Raw genomic sequence first — 27,500 nt, 5'->3', positions numbered from 1 at the left:
TTTGTAGCACACAAAAGTCAATCGGGACCCTTTATAGGGTCTTTCGAACCTTACCCTTGACTTGTATTATAGGTATGGAGCTGTTCAAAGTGAAAAACAGCTGAAGATTGATATGGTAATTTCAGTTAACCGCTGGACATTTTTGGAAACTTGAGATGGTTAATAGATGCTCCAAAGCCTGATCAAATGAACATCAAGTCTTTTTTACTTGGAAATGATTATGTTCAGTCTTCTCAGCATTTTTGGATTATTTTTAAAGATGTTTTTGGAGCTGACTGACTCCAAATCCACATTATGAAGAGGGAAAAGCTTTAAACTGTGAATGGTTCCCATTGATGATGACTTTAAATCAGATTTTTGCATTTTACTGAGACCTTGTATTTTCTTTTCATTTTCTGAGATGTCTTCCAGAGGGTTGATCACTGAGCTTGATCATGGTGCTATTAGAAAACATGTGTGAAACTCATAACAGCTTGACGTCCGAGTAGTCGTGGCCGAGTGGATAAGGCGATGGACTAGAAATCCATTGGGGTCTCCCCGCGCAGGTTCAAATCCTGCCGACTATGTCTATGTTTCAATAACTTTTTGACCTTTTATCTTTGTTGTTCAATTTGCATGTTTACTAGTCTATTCCCCATGACAGTGATCTGTGATGGAGCGAGTTTCTAGGACCAAACTGACTTTATCTTTGACTGTTCTTTAGATAATCTATTCTGGAGCAACATTACATGTGCGACTTGCCGCTAATCAAAAGAAGCACTGTGGGTGCCATCAGGTAAGAGGTTTTTCTCTTGATCTTGTCCAGCAGCCACAGACCGCTGTCCTGGCTAATGGACTGGGACATGCACTTTGATTTGCACAAACCTTAAATTATCTCTCAGATGAAGCCTTTTACCATGCAATGCTAATCTTTATCAACTACTGGATGAACAGTTTTCTAACAGTATAAGTTTTGCAATTTATTTTTTTCACACTTTTTCCAAGTAACAGATACAGCAATCTTTTTACTAGCCACTTTTCATCAACATTTCAAACTGTCCTAGCTGTGATATCGTGGAAATGTTGGTAAATTTGTGGAATGAAAGGTTATAAGATATCAATTTACCATTGTGTATGATTGCAGATTTGCACTGCAGCTTTGGAGCCTGTTTTCGCCATCGTTCACGATTTCATATGCTCTATTCAGCACAACAAGCCGCAGCCAAGAATGTGTCATGGTTGGTTCCATGGTGTAATGGTTAGCACTCTGGACTTTGAATGCTGTGATCTGAATTCAAATCTCAGTGGAACCTGTGCACACATTTCGATTTTTCCATCTGCACTCAGATCGACGATGCCCAATGTTTATGATGAAACAAGCAATTTAAAATCCACATAATAAAAGACAAAAAAAGAGTTCAAGGATTCATGGAATACCATGGTCAAAGCTGTCAATCAAGTAGGATTAGCAAAAATTAAAATTGTCTATGTCACTCATTGTCTATGTCATACCAAGCAATCTCATACTCTGTGACTTGAGTCAATATTCACATAACACTCTTTCCAAGTGGGTGAATCTGACAAGGATTTGAAGCCAAAATGGCTTCAGGAAGTGTTTTTGATTTTTCTGTAAGCCATCTTTTCTTGTGTTTTCCAGAATTTCCTAAAGTGCCTTATAAACATTTTTGGTGGTGTTTTTCTAAAAATTATTTTCGGCGTCTTTTGAATGTGTTTTGTGGCTTTTTTTGTAGCACACAAAAGTCAATCGGGACCCTTTATAGGGTCTTTCGAACCTTACCCTTGACTTGTATTATAGGTATGGAGCTGTTCAAAGTGAAAAACAGCTGAAGATTGATATGGTAATTTCAGTTAACCGCTGGACATTTTTGGAAACTTGAGATGGTTAATAGATGCTCCAAAGCCTGATCAAATGAACATCAAGTCTTTTTTACTTGGAAATGATTATGTTCAGTCTTCTCAGCATTTTTGGATTATTTTTAAAGATGTTTTTGGAGCTGACTGACTCCAAATCCACATTATGAAGAGGGAAAAGCTTTAAACTGTGAATGGTTCCCATTGATGATGACTTTAAATCAGATTTTTGCATTTTACTGAGACCTTGTATTTTCTTTTCATTTTCTGAGATGTCTTCCAGAGGGTTGATCACTGAGCTTGATCATGGTGCTATTAGAAAACATGTGTGAAACTCATAACAGCTTGACGTCCGAGTAGTCGTGGCCGAGTGGATAAGGCGATGGACTAGAAATCCATTGGGGTCTCCCCGCGCAGGTTCAAATCCTGCCGACTATGTCTATGTTTCAATAACTTTTTGACCTTTTATCTTTGTTGTTCAATTTGCATGTTTACTAGTCTATTCCCCATGACAGTGATCTGTGATGGAGCGAGTTTCTAGGACCAAACTGACTTTATCTTTGACTGTTCTTTAGATAATCTATTCTGGAGCAACATTACATGTGCGACTTGCCGCTAATCAAAAGAAGCACTGTGGGTGCCATCAGGTAAGAGGTTTTTCTCTTGATCTTGTCCAGCAGCCACAGACCGCTGTCCTGGCTAATGGACTGGGACATGCACTTTGATTTGCACAAACCTTAAATTATCTCTCAGATGAAGCCTTTTACCATGCAATGCTAATCTTTATCAACTACTGGATGAACAGTTTTCTAACAGTATAAGTTTTGCAATTTATTTTTTTCACACTTTTTCCAAGTAACAGATACAGCAATCTTTTTACTAGCCACTTTTCATCAACATTTCAAACTGTCCTAGCTGTGATATCGTGGAAATGTTGGTAAATTTGTGGAATGAAAGGTTATAAGATATCAATTTACCATTGTGTATGATTGCAGATTTGCACTGCAGCTTTGGAGCCTGTTTTCGCCATCGTTCACGATTTCATATGCTCTATTCAGCACAACAAGCCGCAGCCAAGAATGTGTCATGGTTGGTTCCATGGTGTAATGGTTAGCACTCTGGACTTTGAATCCATTGATCTGAGTTGAAATCTCAGTAGAACCTGAGCACACATGTTGATTTTTCCATCTGCACTCAGATCGACGATGCCCAATGTTTATGATGAAACAAGCAATTTAAAATACACATAATAAAAGACAAAAAAAGAGTTCAAGGATTCATGGAATACCATGGTCAAAGCTGTCAATCAAGTAGGATTAGCAAAAATTAAAATTGTCTGTCACTCATTGTCTATGTCATACCAAGCAATCTCATACTCTGTGACTTGAGTCAATATTCACATAACACTCTTTCCAAGTGGGTGAATCTGACAAGGATTTGAAGCCAAAATGGCTTCAGGAAGTGTTTTTGATTTTTCTCTAAGCCATCTTTTCTTGTTTTTTCCAGAATTTCCTAAAGTGCCTTATAAACATTTTTGGTGGTGTTTTTCTAAAAATTCTTTTCGGCGTCATTTGAATGTGTTTTGTGGCTTTTTTTTGTAGCACGCAAAAGTCAATCAGGACCCTTTATAGGGTCTTTCAAACCTTACCCTTGACTTGTATTATAGGTATGGAGCTGTTCAAAGTGAAAAACAGCTGAAGATTGATATGGTAATTTCAGTTAACCGCTGGACATTTTTGGAAACTTGAGATGGTTAATAGACGCTCCAAAACCTGATCAAATGAACATCAAGTCTTTTTTACTTGGAAATGATTATGTTCAGTCTTCTCAGCATTTTTGGATTATTTTTAAGGATGTTTTTGGAGCTGACTGACTCCAAATCCACATTATGAAGAGGGAAAAGCTTTAAACTGTGAATGGTTCCCATTGATGATGACTTTAAATCAGATTTTGCATTTTACTGAGACCTTGTATTTTCTTTTCATTTTCTGAGATGTCTTCCAGTGGGTTGATCACTGAGCTTGATCATGGTGCTATTAGAAAACATGTGTGAAACTCATAAAAGCTTGACGTCTGAGTAGTCGTGGCCGAGTGGTCTGAAATCCATTGGGGTCTCCCCGCGCAGGTTCAAATTCTGCCGACTACGTCTATGTTTCAATAACTTTTTGACCTTTTATCTTTGTTGTTCAATTTGCATGTTTACTAGTCTATTCCCCATGACAGTGATCTGTGATGGAGCGAGTTTCTAGGACCAAACTGACTTTATCTTTGACTGTTCTTTAGATAATCTATTCTGGAGCAACATTACATGTGCGACTTGCCGCTAATCAAAAGAAGCACCGTGGGTGCCATCAGGTAAGAGGTTTTTCTCTTGATCTTGTCCAGCAGCCACAGACCGCTGTCCTGGCTAATGGACTGGGACATGCACTTTGATTTGCACAAACCTTAAATTATCTCTCAGATGAAGCCTTTTACCATGCAATGCTAATCTTTATCAACTACTGGATGAACAGTTTTCTAACAGTATAAGTTTTGCAATTTATTTTTTTCACACTTTTTCCAAGTAACAGATACAGCAATCTTTTTACTAGCCACTTTTCATCAACATTTCAAACTGTCCTAGCTGTGATATCGTGGAAATGTTGGTAAATTTGTGGAATGAAAGGTTATAAGATATCAATTTACCATTGTGTATGATTGCAGATTTGCACTGCAGCTTTGGAGCCTGTTTTCGCCATCGTTCACGATTTCATATGCTTTATTCAGCACAACAAGCCGCAGCCAAGAATGTGTCATGGTTGGTTCCATGGTGTAATGGTTAGCACTCTGGACTTTGAATCCAGTGATCTGAGTTGAAATCTCAGTAGAACCTGAGCACACATTTTGATTTTTCCATCTGCACTCAGATCGACGATGCCCAATGTTTATGATGAAACAAGCAATTTAAAATACACATAATAAAAGACAAAAAAAGAGTTCAAGGATTCATGGAATACCATGGTCAAAGCTGTCAATCAAGTAGGATTAGCAAAAATTAAAATTGTCTGTCACTCATTGTCTATGTCATACCAACAAATCTCATACTCTGTGACTTGAGTCAATATTCACATAACACTCTTTCCAAGTGGGTGAATCTGACAAGGATTTGAAGCCAAAATGGCTTCAGGAAGTGTTTTTGATTTTTCTCTAAGCCATCTTTTCTTGTTTTTTCCAGAATTTCCTAAAGTGCCTTATAAACATTTTTGGTGGTGTTTTTCTAAAAATTCTTTTCGGCGTCATTTGAATGTGTTTTGTGGCTTTTTTTGTAGCACACAAAAGTCAATCAGGACCCTTTATAGGGTCTTTCGAACCTTACCCTTGACTTGTATTATAGGTATGGAGCTGTTCAAAGTGAAAAACAGCTGAAGATTGATATGGTAATTTCAGTTAACCGCTGGACATTTTTGGAAACTTGAGATGGTTAATAGATGCTCCAAAGCCTGATCAAATGAACATCAAGTCTTTTTTAATTGGAAATGATTATGTTCAGTCTTCTCAGCATTTTTGGATTATTTTTAAAGATGTTTTTGGAGCTGACTGACTCCAAATCCACATTATGAAGAGGGAAAAGCTTTAAACTGTGAATGGTTCCCATTGATGATGACTTTAAATCAGATTTTTGCATTTTACTGAGACCTTGTATTTTCTTTTCATTTTCTGAGATGTCTTCCAGAGGGTTGATCACTGAGCTTGATCATGGTGCTATTAGAAAACATGTGTGAAACTCATAACAGCTTGACGTCCGAGTAGTCGTGGCCGAGTGGTTAAGGCGATGGACTAGAAATCCATTGGGGTCTCCCCGCGCAGGTTCAAATTCTGCCGACTACGTCTATGTTTCAATAACTTTTTGACCTTTTATCTTTGTTGTTCAATTTGCATGTTTACTAGTCTATTCCCCATGACAGTGATCTGTGATGGAGCGAGTTTCTAGGACCAAACTGACTTTATCTTTGACTGTTCTTTAGATAATCTATTCTGGAGCAACATTACATGTGCGACTTGCCGCTAATCAAAAGAAGCACCGTGGGTGCCATCAGGTAAGAGGTTTTTCTCTTGATCTTGTCCAGCAGCCACAGACCGCTGTCCTGGCTAATGGACTGTGACATGCACTTTGATTTGCACAAACCTTAAATTATCTCTCAGATGAAGCCTTTTACCATGCAATGCTAATCTCTATCAACTACTGGATGAACAGTTTTCTAACAGTATAAGTTTTGCAATTTATTTTTTTCACACTTTTTCCAAGTAACAGATACAGCAATCTTTTTACTAGCCACTTTTCATCAACATTTCAAACTGTCCTAGCTGTGATATCGTGGAAATGTTGGTAAATTTGTGGAATGAAAGGTTATAAGATATCAATTTACCATTGTGTATGATTGCAGATTTGCACTGCAGCTTTGGAGCCTGTTTTCGCCATCGTTCACGATTTCATATGCTTTATTCAGCACAACAAGCCGCAGCCAAGAATGTGTCATGGTTGGTTCCATGGTGTAATGGTTAGCACTCTGGACTTTGAATCCAGTGATCTGAGTTGAAATCTCAGTAGAACCTGAGCACACATTTTGATTTTTCCATCTGCACTCAGATCGACGATGCCCAATGTTTATGATGAAACAAGCAATTTAAAATACACATAATAAAAGACAAAAAAAGAGTTCAAGGATTCATGGAATACCATGGTCAAAGCTGTCAATCAAGTAGGATTAGCAAAAATTAAAATTGTCTGTCACTCATTGTCTATGTCATACCAAGCAATCTCATACTCTGTGACTTGAGTCAATATTCACATAACACTCTTTCCAAGTGGGTGAATCTGACAAGGATTTGAAGCCAAAATGGCTTCAGGAAGTGTTTTTGATTTTTCTCTAAGCCATCTTTTCTTGTTTTTTCCAGAATTTCCTAAAGTGCCTTATAAAAATTTTTGGTGGTGTTTTTCTAAAAATTCTTTTCGGCGTCATTTGAATGTGTTTTGTGGCTTTTTTTGTAGCACGCAAAAGTCAATCAGGACCCTTTATAGGGTCTTTCGAACCTTACCCTTGACTTGTATTATAGGTATGGAGCTGTTCAAAGTGAAAAACAGCTGAAGATTGATATGGTAATTTCAGTTAACCGCTGGACATTTTTGGAAACTTGAGATGGTTAATAGACGCTCCAAAACCTGATCAAATGAACATCAAGTCTTTTTTACTTGGAAATGATTATGTTCAGTCTTCTCAGCATTTTTGGATTATTTTTAAGGATGTTTTTGGAGCTGACTGACTCCAAATCCACATTATGAAGAGGGAAAAGCTTTAAACTGTGAATGGTTCCCATTGATGATGACTTTAAATCAGATTTTGCATTTTACTGAGACCTTGTATTTTCTTTTCATTTTCTGAGATGTCTTCCAGTGGGTTGATCACTGAGCTTGATCATGGTGCTATTAGAAAACATGTGTGAAACTCATAAAAGCTTGACGTCTGAGTAGTCGTGGCCGAGTGGTCTGAAATCCATTGGGGTCTCCCCGCGCAGGTTCAAATTCTGCCGACTACGTCTATGTTTCAATAACTTTTTGACCTTTTATCTTTGTTGTTCAATTTGCATGTTTACTAGTCTATTCCCCATGACAGTGATCTGTGATGGAGCGAGTTTCTAGGACCAAACTGACTTTATCTTTGACTGTTCTTTAGATAATCTATTCTGGAGCAACATTACATGTGCGACTTGCCGCTAATCAAAAGAAGCACCGTGGGTGCCATCAGGTAAGAGGTTTTTCTCTTGATCTTGTCCAGCAGCCACAGACCGCTGTCCTGGCTAATGGACTGGGACATGCACTTTGATTTGCACAAACCTTAAATTATCTCTCAGATGAAGCCTTTTACCATGCAATGCTAATCTTTATCAACTACTGGATGAACAGTTTTCTAACAGTATAAGTTTTGCAATTTATTTTTTTCACACTTTTTCCAAGTAACAGATACAGCAATCTTTTTACTAGCCACTTTTCATCAACATTTCAAACTGTCCTAGCTGTGATATCGTGGAAATGTTGGTAAATTTGTGGAATGAAAGGTTATAAGATATCAATTTACCATTGTGTATGATTGCAGATTTGCACTGCAGCTTTGGAGCCTGTTTGCGCCATCGTTCACGATTTCATATGCTTTATTCTGCACATCAGGCTGCAGCCATGACTGTGTAATGGTTAGCACTCTGGACTTTGTAATCCTGTGATCTGAGTTCAAATCTCAGTGGAACCTGGGCACACATTTCGATTTTTCCATCTGCACTCAGATCGACGATGCCCAATGTTTATGATGAAACAAGCAATTTAAAATCCACATAATAAAAGACAAAAAAAGAGTTCAAGGATTCATGGAATACCATGGTCAAAGCTGTCAATCAAGTAGGATTAGCAAAAATTAAAATTGTTTATGTCACTCATTGTCAATGTCATACCAAGCAATCTCATTATTCACATAACACTCTTTCCAAGTGGGTGAATCTGACAAGGATTTGAAGCCAAAATGGCTTCAGGAAGTGTTTTTGATTTTTCTCTAAGCCATCTTTTCTTGTGTTTTCCAGAATTTCCTAAAGTGCCTTATAAACATTTTTGGTGGTGTTTTTCTAAAAATTCTTTTCGGCGTCTTTTGAATGTGTTTTGTGGCTTTTTTTGTAGCACACAAAAGTCAATCAGGACCCTTTATAGGGTCTTTCGAACCTTACCGTTGACTTGTATTATAGGTATGGAGCTGTTCAAAGTGAAAAACAGCTGAAGATTGATATGGTAATTTCAGTTAACCGCTGGACATTTTTGGAAACTTGAGATGGTTAATAGACGCTCCAAAGCCTGATCAAATGAACATCAAGTCTTTTGTACTTGGAAATGATTATGTTCAGTCTTCTCAGCATTTTTGGATTATTTTTAAAGATGTTTTTGGAGCTGACTGACTCCAAATCCACATTATGAAGAGGGAAAAGCTTTAAACTGTGAATGGTTCCCATGGATGATGAATTTAAATCAGATTTTTGCATTTTACTGAGACCTTGTATTTTCTTTTCTTTTTCTGAGATGTCTTCCAGAGGGTTGATCACTGAGCTTGATCATGGAGCTATTAGAAAACGTGTGTGAAACTCATAACAGCTTGACGTCTGAGTAGTCGTGGCCGAGTGGTTAAGGCGATGGACTAGAAAGCCATTGGGGTCTCACCGCGCATGTTCAAATTCTGCCGACTACGTCTATGTTTCAATAACTTTTTGACCTTTTACCTTTGTTGTTCAATTTGCATGTTTACTAGTCTATTCCCCATGACAGTGATATGTGATGGAGCGAGTTTCTAGGACCAAACTGACTTTATCTTTGACTGTTCTTTATATAATCTATTCTGGAGCAACATTACATGTGCGACTTGCCGCTAATCAAAAGAAGCACCGTGGGTGCCATCAGGTAAGAGGTTTTTCTCTTGATCTTGTCCAGCAGCCACAGACCGCTGTCCTGGCTAATGGACTGGGACATGCACTTTGATTTGCACAAACCTTAAATTATCTCTCAGATGAAGCCTTTTACCATGCAATGCTAATCTTTATCAACTACTGGATGAACAGTTTTCTAACAGTATAAGTTTTGCAATTTATTTTTTTCACACTTTTTCCAAGTAACAGATACAGCAATCTTTTTACTAGCCACTTTTCATCAACATTTCAAACTGTCCTAGCTGTGATATCGTGGAAATGTTGGTAAATTTGTGGAATGAAAGGTTATAAGATATCAATTTACCATTGTGTATGATTGCAGATTTGCACTGCAGCTTTGGAGCCTGTTTTCGCCATCGTTCACAATTTCATATGCTTTATTCAGCACAACAAGCCGCAGCCATGACTGTGTAATGGTTGGTTCCATGGTGTAATGGTTAGCACTCTGGACTTTGAATCCTGTGATCTGAATTCAAATCTCAGTGGAACCTGGGCACACATTTCGATTTTTCCATCTGCACTCAGATCGACGATGCCCAATGTTTATGATGAAACAAGCAATTTAAAATCCACATAATAAAAGACAAAGAAAGAGTTCAAGGATTCATGGAATACCATGGTCAAAGCAGTCAATCAAGTAGGATTAGCAAAAATTAAAATTGTCTATGTCACTCATTGTCTATGTCATACCAAGCAATCTCATACTCTGTGACTTGAGTCAATATTCACATAACACTCTTTCCAAGTGGGTGAATCTGACAAGGATTTGAAGCCAAAATGGCTTCAGGAAGTGTTTTTGATTTTTCTCTAAGCCATCTTTTCTTGTGTTTTCCAGAATTTCCTAAAGTGCCTTATAAACATTTTTGGTGGTGTTTTTCTAAAAATTCTTTTTGCCGTCTTTTGAATGTGTTTTGTGGCTTTTTTTTGTAGCACACAAAAGTCAATCAGGACCCTTTATAGGGTCTTTCGAACCTTACCCTTGACTTGTATTATAGGTATGGAGCTGTTCAAAGTGAAAAACATCTGAAGATTGATATGGTAATTTCAGTTAACCGCTGGACATTTTTGGAAACTTGAGATGGTTAATAGACGCTCCAAAGCCTGATCAAATGAACATCAAGTCTTTTTTACTTGGAAATGATTGTGTTCAGTCTTCTCAGCATTTTCGGATTATTTTTAAGGATGTTTTTGGAGCTGACTGATTCCAAATCCACATTATGAAGAGGGAAAAGCTTTAAACTGTGAATGGTTCCCATTGATGATGATGACTTTAAATCAGATTTTTGCATTTTACTGAGACCTTGTATTTTCTTTTCATTTTCTGAGATGTCTTCCAGAGGGTTGATCACTGAGCTTGATCATGGTGCTATTAGAAAACATGTGTGAAACTCATAACAGCTTGACGTCCGAGTAGTCGTGGCAGAGTGGTTAAGGTGATGGACTAAAAATCCATTGGGGTCTCCCCGCGCAGGTTCAAATCCTGCCGACTGTGTCTGTTTTAATATCTTTTTGACCTTTTATCTTTGTTGTTCAATTTGCATGTTTACTAGTCTATTCCCCATGACAGTGATCTGTGATGGAGCGAGTTTCTAGGACCAAACTGACTTTATCTTTGACTGTTCTTTAGATAATCTATTCTGGAGCAACATTACATGTGCGACTTGCCGCTAATCAAAAGAAGCACCGTGGGTGCCATCAGGTAAGAGGTTTTTCTCTTGATCTTGTCCAGCAGCCACAGACCGCTGTCCTGGCTAATGGACTGGGACATGCACTTTGATTTGCACAAACCTAAAATTATCTCTCAGATGAAGCCTTTTACCATGCAATGCTAATCTTTATCATCTACTGGATGAACAGTTTTCTAACAGTATAAGTTTTGCAATTTATTTTTTTCACACTTTTTCCAAGTAACAGATACAGCAATCTTTTTACTAGCCACTTTTCATCAACATTTCAAACTGTCCTAGCTGTGATATCGTGGAAATGTTGGTAAATTTGTGGAATGAAAGGTTATAAGTATAGTTGAGCGATACCGTCCGATACTTCAAAGTATCGTATCGGATGGTATCGGCCGATCTTTAAAAAAAGTATCGGTATCGCCGATTCCGATACCGGAAGTCCCATTCAAGTCTATGGGACTTCCGATATCGGAATAAGAAAAACCATTTCCTGCCCTTGTACAGCCTCTCTGGGGTCTGTACGGGCCTTTCGGGGGGCTGTGCCGGCCTGCCAGGGGGTCTGTGCAGGCTCCGGTGGTCTGTGCCGGCCTGCCGGTGGTCTGTGCAGGCTCCGGGGGGCTGTGCCGGCCTGCCGGGGGGCTGTGCCGGCCTGCCGGGGGGCTGTGCAGGCTCCGGGGGGCTGTGCCGGCCTGCCAGGGGGTCTGTGCAGGCTCCGGTGGTCTGTGCCGGCCTGCCGGTGGTCTGTGCAGGCTCCGGGGGGCTGTGCCGGCCTGCCGGGGGGCTGTGCCGGCCTGCCGGGGGGCTGTGCAGGCTCCGGGGGGCTGTGCCGGCCTGCCGGGGGGCTGTGCCGGCCTGCCGGGGGGCTGTGCAGGCTCCGGGGGGCTGTGCCGGCCTGCCGGGGGGCTGTGCCGGCCTGCCGGTGGTCTGTGCAGGCTCCGGGGGTCTGTGCAGGCATCGTCCGATGGGACTACAAGTCCCATCGGGCGATGCCTGCTACCATGACAGTGATTGACACATTAGCCAATGATGGGACAGTAGTAGTCCCATCATCCGGCTAATGTGTTAAATGTAAAAAAAAAAAAAAAAAAAAATTACATGCTACATACATACAACATGCATACTACATACATGCTACATTCATACTACATGCAACATACATACTACATATATACTACATGCATGCTACATACATACTGCATGCTACATACATACCACATATATACTACATGCATGCTACATACATACTACATGCTACATACATAACACATATATACTACATGCATGCTACATACATACTACATGCTACATACTACATATATACTACATGCATGCTACATACTACATGCTACATACATACTACATATATACTACATGCATGCTACATACATACTGCATGCTACATACATACCACATATATACTACATGCATGCTACATACTACATGCTACATACATACTACATATATACTACATGCATGCTACATACATACTGCATGCTACATGCATGCTACATACATACTACATACATACTACATGCTACATACATACTACATATATACTACATACATACTACATACATACTACATGCATGCTACATGCATGCTACATACATACCACATACATAACACATATATACTACATGCATGCTACATACATACTACATGCTACATACATACCATATACATACTACATGCATGCTACATACATACTACATGCTACATACATACTACATATATACTACATACATACTACATACATACTACATGCTACATACATACTACATATATACTACATGCATGCTACATACTACATGCTACATACATACTACATGCTACATACATACCACATATATACTACATACATACAATACATTCATACAATACATACATAGACATACAGTACATATAACATAGAGTAACATACTTACCAATACTTGTCACATTGTTCCCCGAAGCCATTGTCTTTCCGGAATAAATATTAACATAACAAACCACAAAAATACTCACCCACGATCCGAAGCAGTCCACGAGTGTGTCCCACGACGATCTTGGGTAGAGAACGGCAGCATCAGATGATGCTGCCGTTCTCTACGGGCTGCAGGAATCCAATGACGGAAGGTAGGTATCCTTCCGCACTGTATTCCTCCGCCACTTAAAAAAAAAAAAAGTCCCTAGTCTCACTTTATGCCATTGCTGTGTGGGAAATTCCCACGCAGCAATGGCATAAAGTGAGACTAGGGACTTTTTTTTTTTTAAGTGGCGGAGGAATACAGTGCGGAAGGATACCTACCTTCCGTCATTGGATTCCTGCAGCCCGTAGAGAACGGCAGCATCATCTGATGCTGCAGTTCTCTACCCAAGATCGTCGTGGGACACACTCGTGGACTGCTTCGGATCGTGGGTGAGTATTTTTGTGGTTTGTTATGTTAATATTTATTCCGGAAAGACAATGGCTTCGGGGAACAATGTGACAAGTATTGGTAAGTATGTTACTCTATGTTATATGTACTGTATGTCTATGTATGTATTGTATGTATGTAGTATATATGTGGTATGTATGTAGTATGTATGTAGCATGCATGTAGTATATATGTAGTATGTATGTAGCATGCATGTAGTATATATGTAGCATGTATGTAGTATGTATGTGGTATGTATGTAGCATGTAGTATGTATGTAGCATGCATGTAGCATGCATGTAGTATGTATGTAGTATGTATGTAGTATGTATGTAGTATGTATGTAGTATATATGTAGCATGTATGTAGTATGTATGTGGTATGTATGTAGCATGTAGTATGTATGTAGCATGCATGTAGCATGCATGTATTATGTATGTAGTATGTATGTAGCATGCATGTAGTATGTATGTAGTATGTATGTAGTATGTATGTAGCATGCAGTATGTATGTAGCATGTATGTAGTATGTATGTAGTATATATGTAGTATGTATGTAGCATGTAGTATGTATGTAGCATGTAGTATGTATGTAGCATGCATGTAGTATATATGTAGTATGCATGTAGCATGTATGTAGTATGTATGTAGCATGTATGTAGTATGTATGTAGCATGCATGTAGTATGTATGTAGCATGTAGTATGTATGTAGCATGTATGTAGTATGTATGTAGCATGTATGTAGTATATATGTAGTATGTATGTAGCATGTAGTATGTATGTAGCATGCATGTAGTATGTATGTAGTATTTTTTTTTTTTTTTTTAACATTTAACACATTAGCCGGATGATGGGACTACTACTGTCCCATCATTGGCTAATGTGTCAATCACTGTCATGGTAGCAGGCATCGCCCGATGGGACTTGTAGTCCCATCGGACGATGCTTGCACAGACCCCCGGACATCAGCACAGCCCCCCGGCAGGCCGGCACAGCCCCCCGGCAGGCCGGTACAGACCCCCACAGGGTGCACAGACCACCGGCAGGCCGGCACAGCCCACCGGCAGGCCGGCAGAGACCCCGGGCAGTCCACACAGCCCCCCGGCAGGCCGGCACAGCCCCCCGGCAGGCCGGCAGAGACCCCCGAAAGGCCCGAAATGACGGCGCATCATGATGCTCACACACCGCGCATCATGATGACGTCAGGCCGTCAATCAACTGAACTTCCGATTCCGATGCCGAATTCCGATATTGAAAAAATATCGGAAGTCGGTATCGGAATTCCGATACAGCAAGTATCGGCCGATACCCGATACTTGCGGTATCGGAATGCTCAACACTAGTTATAAGATATCAATTTTCCGGCGTCTTTTGAATGTGTTTTGTGGCTTTTTTTGTAGCACACAAAAGTCAATCAGGACCCTTTATAGGGTCTTTCGAACCTAACCGTTGACTTGTATTATAGGTATGGAGCTGTTCAAAGTGAAAAACAGCTGAAGATTGATATGGTAATTTCAGTTAACCGCTGGACATTTTTGGAAACTTGAGATGGTTAATAGACGCTCCAAAGCCTGATCAAATGAACATCAAGTCTTTTTTACTTGGAAATGATTATGTTCAGTCTTCTCAGCATTTTCGGATTATTTTTAAGGATGTTTTTGGAGCTGACTGACTCCAAATCCACATTATGAAGAGGGAAAAGCTTTAAACTGTGAATGGTTCCCATTGATGATGACTTTAAATCAGATTTTTGCATTTTACTGAGACCTTGTATTTTCTTTTCTTTTTCTGAGATGTCTTCCAGAGGGTTGATCACTGAGCTTGATCATGGTGCTATTAGAAAACAAGTGTGAAACTCATAACAGCTTGACGTCCGAGTAGTCGTGGCCGAGTGGTTAAGGCGATGGACTAGAAATCCATTGGGGTCTCCCCGCGCAGGTTCAAATCCTGCTGTCTATGTTTCAATAACTTTTTGACCTTTTATCTTTGTTGTTCAATTTGCATCTTTACTAGTCTATTCCCCATGACAGTGATCTGTGATGGAGCGAGTTTCTAGGACCAAACTGACTTTATCTTTGACTGTTCTTTAGATAATCTATTCTGGAGCAACATTACATGTGCGACTTGCCGCTAATCAAAAGAAGCACCGTGGGTGCCATCAGGTAAGAGGTTTTTCTCTTGATCTTGTCCAGCAGCCACAGACCGCTGTCCTGGCTAATGGACTGGGACATGCACTTTGATTTGCACAAACCTTAAATTATCTCTCAGATGAAGCCTTTTACCATGCAATGCTAATCTTTATCAACTACTGGATGAACAGTTTTCTAACAGTATAAGTTTTGCAATTTATTTTTTTCACACTTTTTCCAAGTAACAGATACAGCAATCTTTTTACTAGCCACTTTTCATCAACATTTCAAACTGCGCTAGCTGTGATATCATGGAAATGTTGGTAAATTTGTGGAATGAAAGGTTATAAGATATCAATTTACCATTGTGTATGATTGCAGATTTGCACTGCAGCTTTGGAGCCTGTTTTCGCCATCGTTCACGATTTCATATGCTTTATTCAGCAAAACAAGCCGCAGCCATGATTGCGTCATGGTTGGTTTCATGGTGTAATGGTTAGCACTCTGGACTTTGAGTCCAGTGATCTGAGTTCAAATCTCAGTGGAACCTGGGCACACATTTCAATTTTTCCATGTGCACTCAGATCGACGATGCCCAATGTTTATGATGAAACAAGCAATTTAAAATCCACATAATAAAAGACAAAAAAAGGGTTCAAGGATTCATGGAATACCATGATCAGAGCTGTCAATCAAGTAGGATTAGCAGAAATTAAAATTGTCTATATCACTCATTGTCTATGTCATACCAAGCAATCTCATACTCTGTGACTTGAGTCAATATTCACATAACACTCTTTCCAAGTGGGTGAATCTGACAAGGATTTGAAGCCAAAATGACTTCAGGAAGTGGTTTTGATTTTTCTCTAAGCCATCTTTTCTTGTGTTTTCCAGAATTTCCTAAAGTGCCTTATAAACATTTTTGGTGGTGTTTTTCTAAAAATTCTTTTCGGCGTCTTTTGAATGTGTTTTGTTGCTTTTTTTGTAGCGCACCAAAGTCAATCAGGACCCTTTATAGGGTCTTTCGAACCTTACCGTTGACTTGTATTATAGGTATGGAGCTGTTCAAAGTGAAAAACATCTGAAGATTGATATGGTAATTTCAGTTAACCGCTGGACATTTTTGGAAACGTGAGATGGTTAATAGACGCTCCAAAGCCTGATCAAATGAACATCAAGACTTTTTTACTTGGAAATGATTATGTTCAGTCTTCTCAGCATTTTCGGATTATTTTTAAGGATGTTTTTGGAGCTGACTGACTCCAAATCCACATTATGAAGAGGGAAAAGCTTCAAACTGTGAATGGTTCCCATTGATGATGATGACTTTAAATCAGATTTTTGCATTTTACTGAGACCTTGTATTTTCTTTTCATTTTCTGAGATGTCTTCCAGAGGGTTGATCACTGAGCTTGATCATGGTGCTATTAGAAAACGTGTGTGAAACTCATAACAGCTTTATGTCTGATTAGTTGTGGCTGAGTGGTTAAGGTGATGGACTAGAAATCCATTGGGGTCTCCCTGCGCAGGTTCAAATCCTGCCGACTACGTCTGTTTTAATATCTTTTTGACCTTTTATCTTTGTTGTTCAATTTGCATGTTTACTAGTCTATTCCCCATGACAGTGATCTGTGATGGAGTGAGTTTCCAGGACCAAACTGATTTTATCTTTGACTGTTCTTTAGATAACACAGGTCAACGAAAAAAAAATTTTTTTCTGGTGTCCAAAATATTTTAATGAATTTGGGGTATTTTTGGGGTGCTGATTCTGAATATGTCATCAGTTTTGCCAGATTGGCTCAAGTTTTTGAGATTTTTGGTATCTTATTTATAGCACTTGTTGGTAAATGCGACGCATCATCTCATTAATTTCTTTGGATTAGTACTTGAACTGAGCAGTTCTCAATATAGTTTTGTGTTAATTAGTGTTCTAAAAGTTTGTTCATAGCTTGATTTTTGCACTAACTTTATGTTGTTGTCTGTTTTCCAGTGAAAAGCATGAACTCATCATGAAGAAGTTGTCTTAACGATCCAGACTCATTCTGTTACATTTGTGGTGAATATACACTGCCAAAACATAGAAGAAACATAACAGACTTCGTAAAAAAAGTGTATTTTGCCTATTTTGGGGTTATGCTTGGGGACCAAGACAAGTTTTGGGCACCACACATAGTGTGCAAAGCATGTATCGAATTATTACGAAAATGGAGCAAAGGACAAAGAAAAAGCTTCAAATTTGGTGTTCCAATGGTGTGGAGAGAGCCAAAAAATCATCATGATGACTGTTATTTCTGTGCAGTGCAAGTGCAAGGATTCAATAAGCATAAGAAACGAAAATGGGAGTAACATGGAATCTGCAAGAAGGCCTGTCCCTCATTGTGAAGATGTGCCTGTACCTGTGTTTACCATAAATAACAGTCATCATGATGATTTTTTGGCTCTCTCCACACCATTGGAACACCAAATTTGAAGCTTTTTCTTTGTCCTTTGCTCCATTTTCGTAATAATTCGATACATGCTTTGCACACTATGTGTGGTGCCCAAAACTTGTCTTGGTCCCCAAGCATAACCCCAAAATAGGCAAAATACACTTTTTTTACGAAGTCTGTTATGTTTCTTCTATGTTTTGGCAGTGTGTATTCACCACAAATGTAACAGAATGAGTCTGGATCGTTAAGACAACTTCTTCATGATGAGTTCATGCTTTTCACTGGAAAACAGACAACAACATAAAGTTAGTGCAAAAATCAAGCTATGAACAAACTTTTAGAACACTAATTAACACAAAACTATATTGAGAACTGCTCAGTTCAAGTACTAATCCAAAGAAATTAATGAGATGATGCGTCGCATTTACCAACAAGTGCTATAAATAAGATACCAAAAATCTCAAAAACTTGAGCCAATCTGGCAAAACTGATGACATATTCAGAATCAGCACCCCAAAAATACCCTAAATTCGATGAAATATCTTTGGCACCAAAAATGCTGTTGACCAGTGTAATCTATTCTGGAGCAACATTACATGTGCGACTTGCCGCTAATCAAAAGAAGCACCGTGGGTGCCATCAGGTAAGAGGTTTTTCTCTTGATCTTGTCCAGCAGCCACAGACCGCTGTCCTGGCTAATGGACTGGGACATGCACTTTGATTTGTACAAACCTTAAATTATCTCTCAGATGAAGCCTTTTACCATGCAATGCTAATCTTTATCGACTACTGGATGAACAGTTTTCTAACAGTATAAGTTTTGCAATTTATGTTTTTCACACTTTTTCCAAGTAACAGATACAGCAATCTTTTTACTAGCCACTTTTCATCAACATTTCAAACTGCGCTAACTGTGATATCGTGGAAATGTTGGTAAAATTGTGGAATGAAAGGTTATAAGATATCAATTTATCATTGTGTATGATTGCAGATTTGCACTGCAGCTTTGGAGCCTGTTTTCGCCATCGTTCACGATTTCATATGCTTTATTCAGCACAACAAGCCGCAGCCATGACTATGTGAAGGTTGGTTCCATGGTGTAATGGTTAGCACTCTGGACATTGAATCCAGTGATCTGAGTTCAAATCTCAGTGGAACCTGGGCACAAATTTCAATTTTTCCATGTGCACTCAGATCGACGATGCCCAATGTTTATGATGAAACAAGCAATTTAAAATCCACATAATAAAAGACAAAAAAAGAGTTCAAGTAGGATTAGCAAAAATTAAAATTGTCTATATCACTCATTGTCTATGTCATACCAAGCAATCTCATACTCTGTGACTTGAGTCAATATTCACATAACACTCTTTCCAAGTGGCTGAATCTGACAAGGATTTGAAGCCAAAATGGCTTCAGGAAGTGTTTTTGATTTTTCTCTAAGCCATCTTTTCTTGTGTTTTCCAGAATTTCCTAAAGTGCCTTATAAACATTTTTGGTGGTGTTTTTCTAAATATTCTTTTCGGCGTCTTTTGAATGTGTTTTGTGGCTTTTTTTGTAGCACACAAAAGTCAATCAGGACCCTTTATAGGGTCTTTCGAACCTTACCGTTGACTTGTAGTATAGGTAAGGAGCCGTTCAAAGTGAAAAACAGCTGAAGATTGATATGGTAATTTCAGTTAACCGCTAGACATTTTTGGAAACTTGAGATGGTTAATAGACGCACCAAAGCCTGATCAAATGAACATCAAGTCTTTTTTACTTGGAAATGATTATGTTCAGTCTTCTCAGCATTTTCGTATTATTTTTAAGGATGTTTTTGGAGCTGACTGACTCCAAATCCACATTATGAAGAGGGAAAAGCATTAAACTGTGAATGGTTCCCATTGATGATGACTTTAAATCAGATTTTTGCATTTTACTGAGACCTTGTGTTTTCTTTTCTTTTTCTGAGATGTCTTCCAGAGGGTTGATCACTATGCTTGATCATGGTGCTATTAGAAAACGTGTGTGAAACTCATAACAGCTTGACGTCTGAGTAGTCGTGGCCGAGTGGTTAAGGCGATGGGCTAGAAATCCATTGGGGTCTCCCCGCGCAGGTGCAAATCCTGCCGACTACGTCTATGTTTAAAATAACTTTTTGACCTTTTATCTTTGTTGTTCAATTTGCATGTTTACTAGTCTATTCCCCATGACAGTGATCTGTGATGGAGCGAGTTTCCAGGACCAAACTGATTTTATCTTTGACTGTTCTTTAGATAATCTATTCTGGAGCAACATTACATGTGCGACTTGCCGCTAATCAAAAGAAGCACCGTGGGTGCCATCAGGTAAGAGGTTTTTCTCTCGATCTTGTCCAGCAGCCACAGACCGTTGTCCTGGCTAATGGACTGGGACATGCACTTTGATTTGCACAAACCTTAAATTATCTCTCAGATGAAGCCTTTTACCATGCAATGCTAATCTTTATCGACTACTGGATGAACAGTTTTCTAACAGTATAAGTTTTGCAACTTATTTTTTTCACACTTTTTCCAAGTAACAGATACAGCAATCTTTTTACTAGCCACTTTTCATCAACATTTCAAACTGCGCTAGCTGTGATATCGTGGAAATGTTGGTAAATTTGTGGAATGAAAGGTTATAAGATATCAATTTACCATTGTGTATGATTGCAGATTTGCACTGCAGCTTTGGAGCCTGTTTTCGCCATTGTTCACGATTTCATATGCTTTATATGAGTATTCTCATACTCTGTGACTTGAGTCAATATTCACATAACACTCTTTCCAAGTGGGTGAATCTGACAAGGATTTGAAGCCAAAATGGCTTCAGTAAGTGTTTTTGATTTTTCTCTAAGCCATCTTTTCTTGTGTTTTCCAGAATTTCCTAAAGTGCCTAATAAACATTTTTGGTGGTGTTTTTCTAAAAATTCTTTTCGGCGTCTTTTGAATGTGTTTTGTGGCTTTTTTTGTAGCACACAAAAGTCAATCAGGACCCTTTATAGGGTCTTTCGAACCTTACCCTTGACTTGTATTATAGGTATGGAGCTGTTCAAAGTGAAAAACATCTGAAGATTGATATGGTAATTTCAGTTAACCGCTGGACATTTTTGGAAACTTGAGATGGTTAATAGACGCTCCAAAGCATGATCAAATGAACATCAAGTCTTTTTTACTTGGAAATGATTATGTTCAGTCTTCTCAGCATTTTCGGATTATTTTTAAGGATGTTTTTGGAGCTGACTGACTCCAAATCCACATTATGAAGAGGGAAAAGCTTTAAACTGTGAATGGTTCCCATTGATGATGATGACTTTAAATCAGATTTTTGCATTTTACTGAGACCTTGTATTTTCTTTTCATTTTCTGAGATGTCTTCCAGAGGGTTGATCACTGAGCTTGATCATGGTGCTATTAGAAAACGTGTGTGAAACTCATAACAGCTTGACGTCTGAGTAGTCGTGGCCGAGTGGTTAAGGCGATGGGCTAGTAATCCTTTGGGGTCTCCCCGCGCAGGTGCAAATCCTGCCGACTACGTCTATGTTTAAAATAACTTTTTGACCTTTTATCTTTGTTGTTCAATTTGCATGTTTACTAGTCTATTCCCCATGACAGTGATCTGTGAAGGAGCGAGTTTCTAGGACCAAACTGACTTTATATTTGACTGTTCTTTAGATAATCTATTCTGGAGCAACATTACATGTGCGACTTGCCGCTAATCAAAAGAAGCATCGTGGGTGCCATCAGGTAAGAGGTTTTTCTCTTGATCTTGTCCAGCAGCCACAGACCGCTGTCCTGGCTAATGGACTGGGACATGCACTTTGATTTGCACAAACCTTAAATTATCTCTCAGATGAAGCCTTTTACCATGCAATGCTAATCTTTATCGACTACTGGATGAACAGTTTTCTAACAGTATAAGTTTTGCAATTTATTTTTTTCACACTTTTTCCAAGTAACAGAAACAGCAATCTTTTTACTAGCCACTTTTCATCAACATTTCAAACTGTCCTAGCTGTGATATCGTGGAAATGTTGGTAAATTTGTGGAATGAAAGGTTATAAGATATCAATTTACCATTGTGTATGATTGCAGATTTGCACTGCAGCTTTGGAGCCTGTTTTCGCCATCGTTCACGATTTCATATGCTTTATTCAGCACAACAAGCCGCAGCCATGACTATGTCATGGTTGGTTCCATGGTGTAATGGTTAGCACTCTGGACTTTGAATCCAGAGTGCATTTCGATTTTTCCATCTGCACTCAGATCGACGATGCCCAATGTTTATGATGAAACAAGCAATTTAAAATCCACATAATAAAAGACAAAAAAAGGATTCATGGTCAAAGCTGTCAATATCACTCATTGTCTATGTCATACCAAGCAATCTCATACTCTGTGACTTGAGTCAATATTCACATAACACTCTTTCCAAGTGGGTGAATCTGACAAGGATTTGAAGCCAAAATGGCTTCAGGAAGTGTTTTTGATTTTTCTCTAAGCCATCTTTTCTTGTGTTTTCCAGAATTTCCTAAAGTGCCTTATAAACATTTTTGGTGGTGTTTTTCTAAAAATTCTTTTCGGCGTCTTTTGAATGTGTTTTGTGGCTTTTTTTGTAGCACACAAAAGTCAATCAGGACCCTTTATAGGGTCTTTCGAACCTTACCGTTGACTTGTATTATAGGTATGGAGCTGTTCAAAGTGAAAAACAGCTGAAGATTGATATGGTAATTTCAGTTAACGGCTGGATATTTTTGGAAACTTGAGATGGTTAATAGACGCTCCAAAGCCTGATCAAATGAACATCAAGTCTTTTTTACTTGGAAATGATTATGTTCAGTCTTCTCAGCATTTTCGGATTATTTTTAAGGATGTTTTTGGAGCTGACTGACTCCAAATCCACATTATGAAGAGGGAAAAGCTTTAAACTGTGAATGGTTCCCATTGATGATGACTTTAAATCAGATTTTTGCATTTTACTGAGACCTTGTATTTTCTTTTCATTTTCTGAGATGTCTTCCAGAGGGTTGATCACTGAGCTTGATCATGGTGCTATTAGAAAACATGTGTGAAACTCATAACAGCTTGACGTCCGAGTAGTCGTGGCCGAGTGGTTAAGGCGATGGACTTGAAATCCATTGGGGTCTCCCCGCGCAGGTTCAAATCCTGCCGACTACGTCTATGTTTAAAATAACTTTTTGACCTTTTATCTTTGTTGTTCAATTTGCATGTTTACTAGTCTATTCCCCATGACAGTGATCTGTGATGGAGCGAGTTTCTAGGACCAAACTGACTTTATATTTGACTGTTCTTTAGATAATCTATTCTGAAGCAACATTACATGTGCGACTTGCCGCTAATCAAAAGAAGCACCGTGGGTGCCATCAGGTAAGAGGTTTTTCTCTTGATCTTGTCCAGCAGCCACAGACCGCTGTCCTGGCTAATGGACTGGGACATGCACTTTGATTTGCACAAACCTAAAATTATCTCTCAGATGAATCCTTTTACCATGCAATGCTAATCTTTATCGACTACTGGATGAACAGTTTTCTAACAGTATAAGTTTTGCAATTTATTTTTTTCACACTTTTTCCAAGTAACAGATACAGCAATCTTTTTACTAGCCACTTTTCATCAACATTTCAAACTGTCCTAGCTGTGATATCGTGGAAATGTTGGTAAATTTGTGGAATGAAAGGTTATAAGATATCAATTTACCATTGTGTATGATTGCAGATTTGCACTGCAGCTTTGGAGCCTGTTTTCGCCATCGTTCACGATTTCATATGCTTTATTCAGCACAACAAGCCGCAGCCATGACTATGACATGGTTGGTTCCATGGTGTAATCGTTAGCACTCTGGACATTGAATCCAGTGATCTGAGTTCAAATCTCAGTGGAACCTGGGCACACATTTCGATTTTTCCATCTGCACTCAGATCGACGATGCCCAATGTTTATGATGAAACAAGCAATTTAAAATCCACATAATAAAAGACAAAAAAAGAGTTCAAGGATTCATGGTCAAAGCTGTCAATATCACTCATTGTCTATGTCATACCAAGCAATCTCATACTCTGTGACTTGAGTCAATATTCACATAACACTATTTCCAAGTGGGTGAATCTGACAAGGATTTGTAGCCAAAATGGCTTCAGGAAGTGTTTTTGATTTTTCTCTAAGCCATCTTTTCTTTTGTTTTCCAGAATTTCCTAAAGTGCCTTATAAACATTTTTGGTGGTGTTTTTCTAAAAATTCTTTTCGGCGTCTTTTGAATGTGTTTTGTGGCTTTTTTTGTAGCACACAAAAGTCAATCAGGACCCTTTATAGGGTCTTTCGAACCTTACCGTTGACTTGTATTATAGGTATGGAGCTGTTCAAAGTGAAAAACATCTGAAGATTGATATGGTAATTTCAGTTAACCGCTGGACATTTTTGGAAACTTGAGATGGTTAATAGATGCTCCAAAGCCTGATCAAATGAACATCAAGTCTTTTTTACTTGGAAATGATTATGTTCAGTCTTCTCAGCATTTTCGGATTATTTTTAAGGATGTTTTTGGAGCTGACTGACTCCAAATCCACATTATGAAGAGGGAAAAGCTTTAAACTGTGAATGGTTCCCATTGATGATGACTTTAAATCAGATTTTTGCATTTTACTGAGACCTTGTATTTTCTTTTCATTTTCTGAGATGTCTTCCAGAGGGTTGATCACTGAGCGTGATCATGGTGCTATTAGAAAACATGTGTGAAGCTCATAACAGGTTGACGTCCGAGTAGTCGTGGCCGAGTGGTTAAGGCGATGGACGTAGTCGGCAGGTTCAAATCCTGCCGACTACGTCTATGTTTCAATAACTTTTTGACCTTTTATCTTTGTTGTTCAATTTGCATGTTTACTAGTCTATTCCCCATGACAGTGATCTGTGATGGAGCGAGTTTCTAGGACCAAACTGACTTTATCTTTGACTGTTCTTTAGATAATCTTTTCTGGAGCAACATTACATGTGCGACTTGCCTCTAATCAAAAGAAGCACCGTGGGTGCCATCAGGTAAGAGGTTTTTCTCTTGATCTTGTCCAGCAGCCACAGACCGCTGTCCTGGCTAATGGACTGGGACATGCACTTTGATTTGCACAAACCTTAAATTATCTCTCAGATGAAGCCTTTTACCATGCAATGCTAATCTTTATCAACTACTGGATGAACAGTTTTCTAACAGTATAAGTTTTGCAATTTATTTTTTTCACACTTTTTCCAAGTAACAGATACAGCAATCTTTTTACTAGCCACTTTTCATCAACATTTCAAACTGTCCTAGCTGTGATATCATGGAAATGTTGGTAAATTTGTGGAATGAAAGGTTATAAGATATCAATTTACCATTGTGTATGATTGCAGATTTGCACTGCAGCTTTGGAGCCTGTTTTCGCCATCGTTCACGATTTCATATGCTTTATTCAGCACAACAAGCCGCAGCCATGACTGTGTCATGGTTGGTTCCATGGTGTAATGGTTAGCACTCTGGACTTTGAATCCTGTGATCTGAATTCAAATCTCAGTGGAAACTGGGCACACATTTCAATTCTTCCATCTGCACTCAGATCGACGATGCCCAATGTTTATGATGAAACAAGCAATTTAAAATACACATAATAAAAGACAAAAAAGGGTTCAAGGATTCATGGAAAACCATGGTCAAAGCTGTCAATCAAGTAGGATTAGCAAAAATTAAAATTGTCTATGTCATACCAAGCAATCTCATACTCTGTGACTTGAGTCAATATTCACATAACACTCTTTCCAAGTGGGTGAATCTGACAAGGATTTGAAGCCAAAATGGCTTCAGGAAGTGTTTTTAATTTTTCTCTAAGCCATCTTTTCTTGTGTTTTCCAGAATTTCCTAAAGTGCCTTATAAACATTTTTGGTGGTGTTTTTCTAAAAATTCTTTTCGGCGTCTTTTGAATGTGTTTTGTGGCTTTTTTTGTAGCACACAAAAGTCAATCAGGACCCTTTATAGGGTCTTTCGAACCTTACCGTTAACTTGTATTATAGGTATGGAGCTGTTCAAAGTGAAAAACAGCTGAAGATTGATATGGTAATTTCAGTTAACCGCTGGACATTTTTGGAAACTTGAGATGGTTAATAGATGCTCCAAAGCCTGATCAAATGAACATCAAGTCTTTTTTACTTGGAAATGATTAAGTTCAGTCTTCTCAGCATTTTCGGATTATTTTTACGGATGTTTTTGGAGCTGACTGACTCCAAATCCACATTATGAAGAGGGAAAAGCTTTAAACTGTGAATGGTTCCCATTGATGATGACTTTAAATCAGATTTTTGCATTTTTCTGAGACCTTGTATTTTCTTTTCATTTTCTGATATGTCTTCCAGAGGGTTGATCACTGAGCTTGATCCTGGTGCTATTAGAAAACATGTGTGAAACTCATAACAGCTTGACGTCCGAGTAGTCGTGGCCGAGTGGTTAAGACGATGGACTAGAAATCCATTGGGGTCTCTCCGCGCAGGTTCAAATCCTGTCGACTACGTTTCAATAACTTTTTGACCTTTTATCTTTGTTGTTCAATTTGCATGTTTACTAGTCTATTCCCCATGACAGTGATCTGTGATGGAGCGAGTTTCTAGGACCAAACTGACTTTATCTTTGACTGTTCTTTAGATAATCTATTCTGGAGCAACATTACATGTGCGACTTGCCGCTAATCAAAAGAAGCACCGTGGGTGCAATCAGGTAAGAGGTTTTTCTCTTGATCTTGTCCAGCAGCCACAGACCGCTGTTCTGGCTAATGGACTGGGACATGCACTTTGATTTGCACAAAACTTAAATTATCTCTCAGATGAAGCCTTTTACCATTCAATGCTAATCTTTATCAACTACTGGATTAACAGTTTTCTAACAGTATAAGTTTTGCAATTTATTTTTTTCACACTTTTTCCAAGTAACAGATACAGCAAGGATTCATGGTCAAAGCTGTCAATCAAGGAGGATTAGCAAAAGGTATGGAGCTGTTCAAAGTGAAAAACAGCTGAAGATTGATATGGTAATTTCAGTTAACCGCTGGACATTTTTGGAAACTTGAGATGATTAATAGACGCTCCAAAACCTGATCAAATGAACATCAAGTCTTTTTTACTTGGAAATGATTATGTTCAGTCTTCTCAGCATTTTCGGATTATTTTTAAGGATGTTTTTGGAGCTGACTGACTCCAAATCCACATTATGAAGAGGGAAAAGCTTTAAACTGTGAACGGTTCCCATGGATGATGAATTTAAATCAGATTTTTGCATTTTCCTGAGACCTTGTATTTTCTTTTCATTTTCTGAGATGTCTTCCAGAGGGTTGATCACTGAGCTTGATCATGGAGCTATTAGAAAATGTGTGTGAAACTCATAACAGCTTGACATCCGAGTAGTCGTGGCCGAGTGGTTAAGGCGATGGACTAGAAATCCATTGGGGTCTCCCCGCGCAGGTTCGAATCGTGCCGACTACGTCTATGTTT

The 27,500-nt window shown here is 38.7% G+C and overlaps 13 non-coding genes across 13 annotated transcripts; all 13 read left to right on the top strand.

The window, feature by feature from the left end:
• The first annotated feature begins 484 nt into the window (after window positions 1-484).
• On the top strand, window positions 485-566 carry TRNAS-AGA (transfer RNA serine (anticodon AGA)). Its single transcript has one exon. It is a non-coding gene; the product is annotated as a tRNA-Ser (tRNA).
• A 1,641-nt stretch (window positions 567-2,207) lies between these two features.
• On the top strand, window positions 2,208-2,289 carry TRNAS-AGA (transfer RNA serine (anticodon AGA)). The gene has a single exon. It is a non-coding gene; the product is annotated as a tRNA-Ser (tRNA).
• Window positions 2,290-4,651: 2,362 nt separating this feature from the next.
• TRNAQ-UUG (transfer RNA glutamine (anticodon UUG)) lies at window positions 4,652-4,723 on the top strand. The gene has a single exon. It is a non-coding gene; the product is annotated as a tRNA-Gln (tRNA).
• A 913-nt stretch (window positions 4,724-5,636) lies between these two features.
• Window positions 5,637-5,718, top strand: TRNAS-AGA (transfer RNA serine (anticodon AGA)). The gene has a single exon. It is a non-coding gene; the product is annotated as a tRNA-Ser (tRNA).
• A 654-nt stretch (window positions 5,719-6,372) lies between these two features.
• TRNAQ-UUG (transfer RNA glutamine (anticodon UUG)) lies at window positions 6,373-6,444 on the top strand. The gene has a single exon. It is a non-coding gene; the product is annotated as a tRNA-Gln (tRNA).
• A 4,311-nt stretch (window positions 6,445-10,755) lies between these two features.
• Window positions 10,756-10,837, top strand: TRNAF-AAA (transfer RNA phenylalanine (anticodon AAA)). The gene has a single exon. It is a non-coding gene; the product is annotated as a tRNA-Phe (tRNA).
• A 4,460-nt stretch (window positions 10,838-15,297) lies between these two features.
• TRNAS-AGA (transfer RNA serine (anticodon AGA)) lies at window positions 15,298-15,379 on the top strand. The gene has a single exon. It is a non-coding gene; the product is annotated as a tRNA-Ser (tRNA).
• Window positions 15,380-16,027: 648 nt separating this feature from the next.
• Window positions 16,028-16,099, top strand: TRNAQ-UUG (transfer RNA glutamine (anticodon UUG)). Its single transcript has one exon. It is a non-coding gene; the product is annotated as a tRNA-Gln (tRNA).
• A 2,967-nt stretch (window positions 16,100-19,066) lies between these two features.
• TRNAQ-UUG (transfer RNA glutamine (anticodon UUG)) lies at window positions 19,067-19,138 on the top strand. Its single transcript has one exon. It is a non-coding gene; the product is annotated as a tRNA-Gln (tRNA).
• An 878-nt stretch (window positions 19,139-20,016) lies between these two features.
• On the top strand, window positions 20,017-20,098 carry TRNAS-AGA (transfer RNA serine (anticodon AGA)). Its single transcript has one exon. It is a non-coding gene; the product is annotated as a tRNA-Ser (tRNA).
• Window positions 20,099-23,076: 2,978 nt separating this feature from the next.
• TRNAS-UGA (transfer RNA serine (anticodon UGA)) lies at window positions 23,077-23,158 on the top strand. The gene has a single exon. It is a non-coding gene; the product is annotated as a tRNA-Ser (tRNA).
• Window positions 23,159-26,445: 3,287 nt separating this feature from the next.
• TRNAS-AGA (transfer RNA serine (anticodon AGA)) lies at window positions 26,446-26,527 on the top strand. Its single transcript has one exon. It is a non-coding gene; the product is annotated as a tRNA-Ser (tRNA).
• An 882-nt stretch (window positions 26,528-27,409) lies between these two features.
• On the top strand, window positions 27,410-27,491 carry TRNAS-AGA (transfer RNA serine (anticodon AGA)). The gene has a single exon. It is a non-coding gene; the product is annotated as a tRNA-Ser (tRNA).
• Window positions 27,492-27,500: the final 9 nt, after the last annotated feature.

This window comes from Dendrobates tinctorius, unplaced genomic scaffold (assembly GCF_039654945.1).
Source record: "Dendrobates tinctorius isolate UK_male_01 unplaced genomic scaffold, ASM3965494v1 ptg000048l, whole genome shotgun sequence".
In the NCBI taxonomy this organism is placed as follows: domain Eukaryota; kingdom Metazoa; phylum Chordata; class Amphibia; order Anura; family Dendrobatidae; genus Dendrobates; species Dendrobates tinctorius.
Note: the sequence above shows the minus strand (reverse complement) of the source record. Positions and strands in the feature narration are given on the sequence as shown.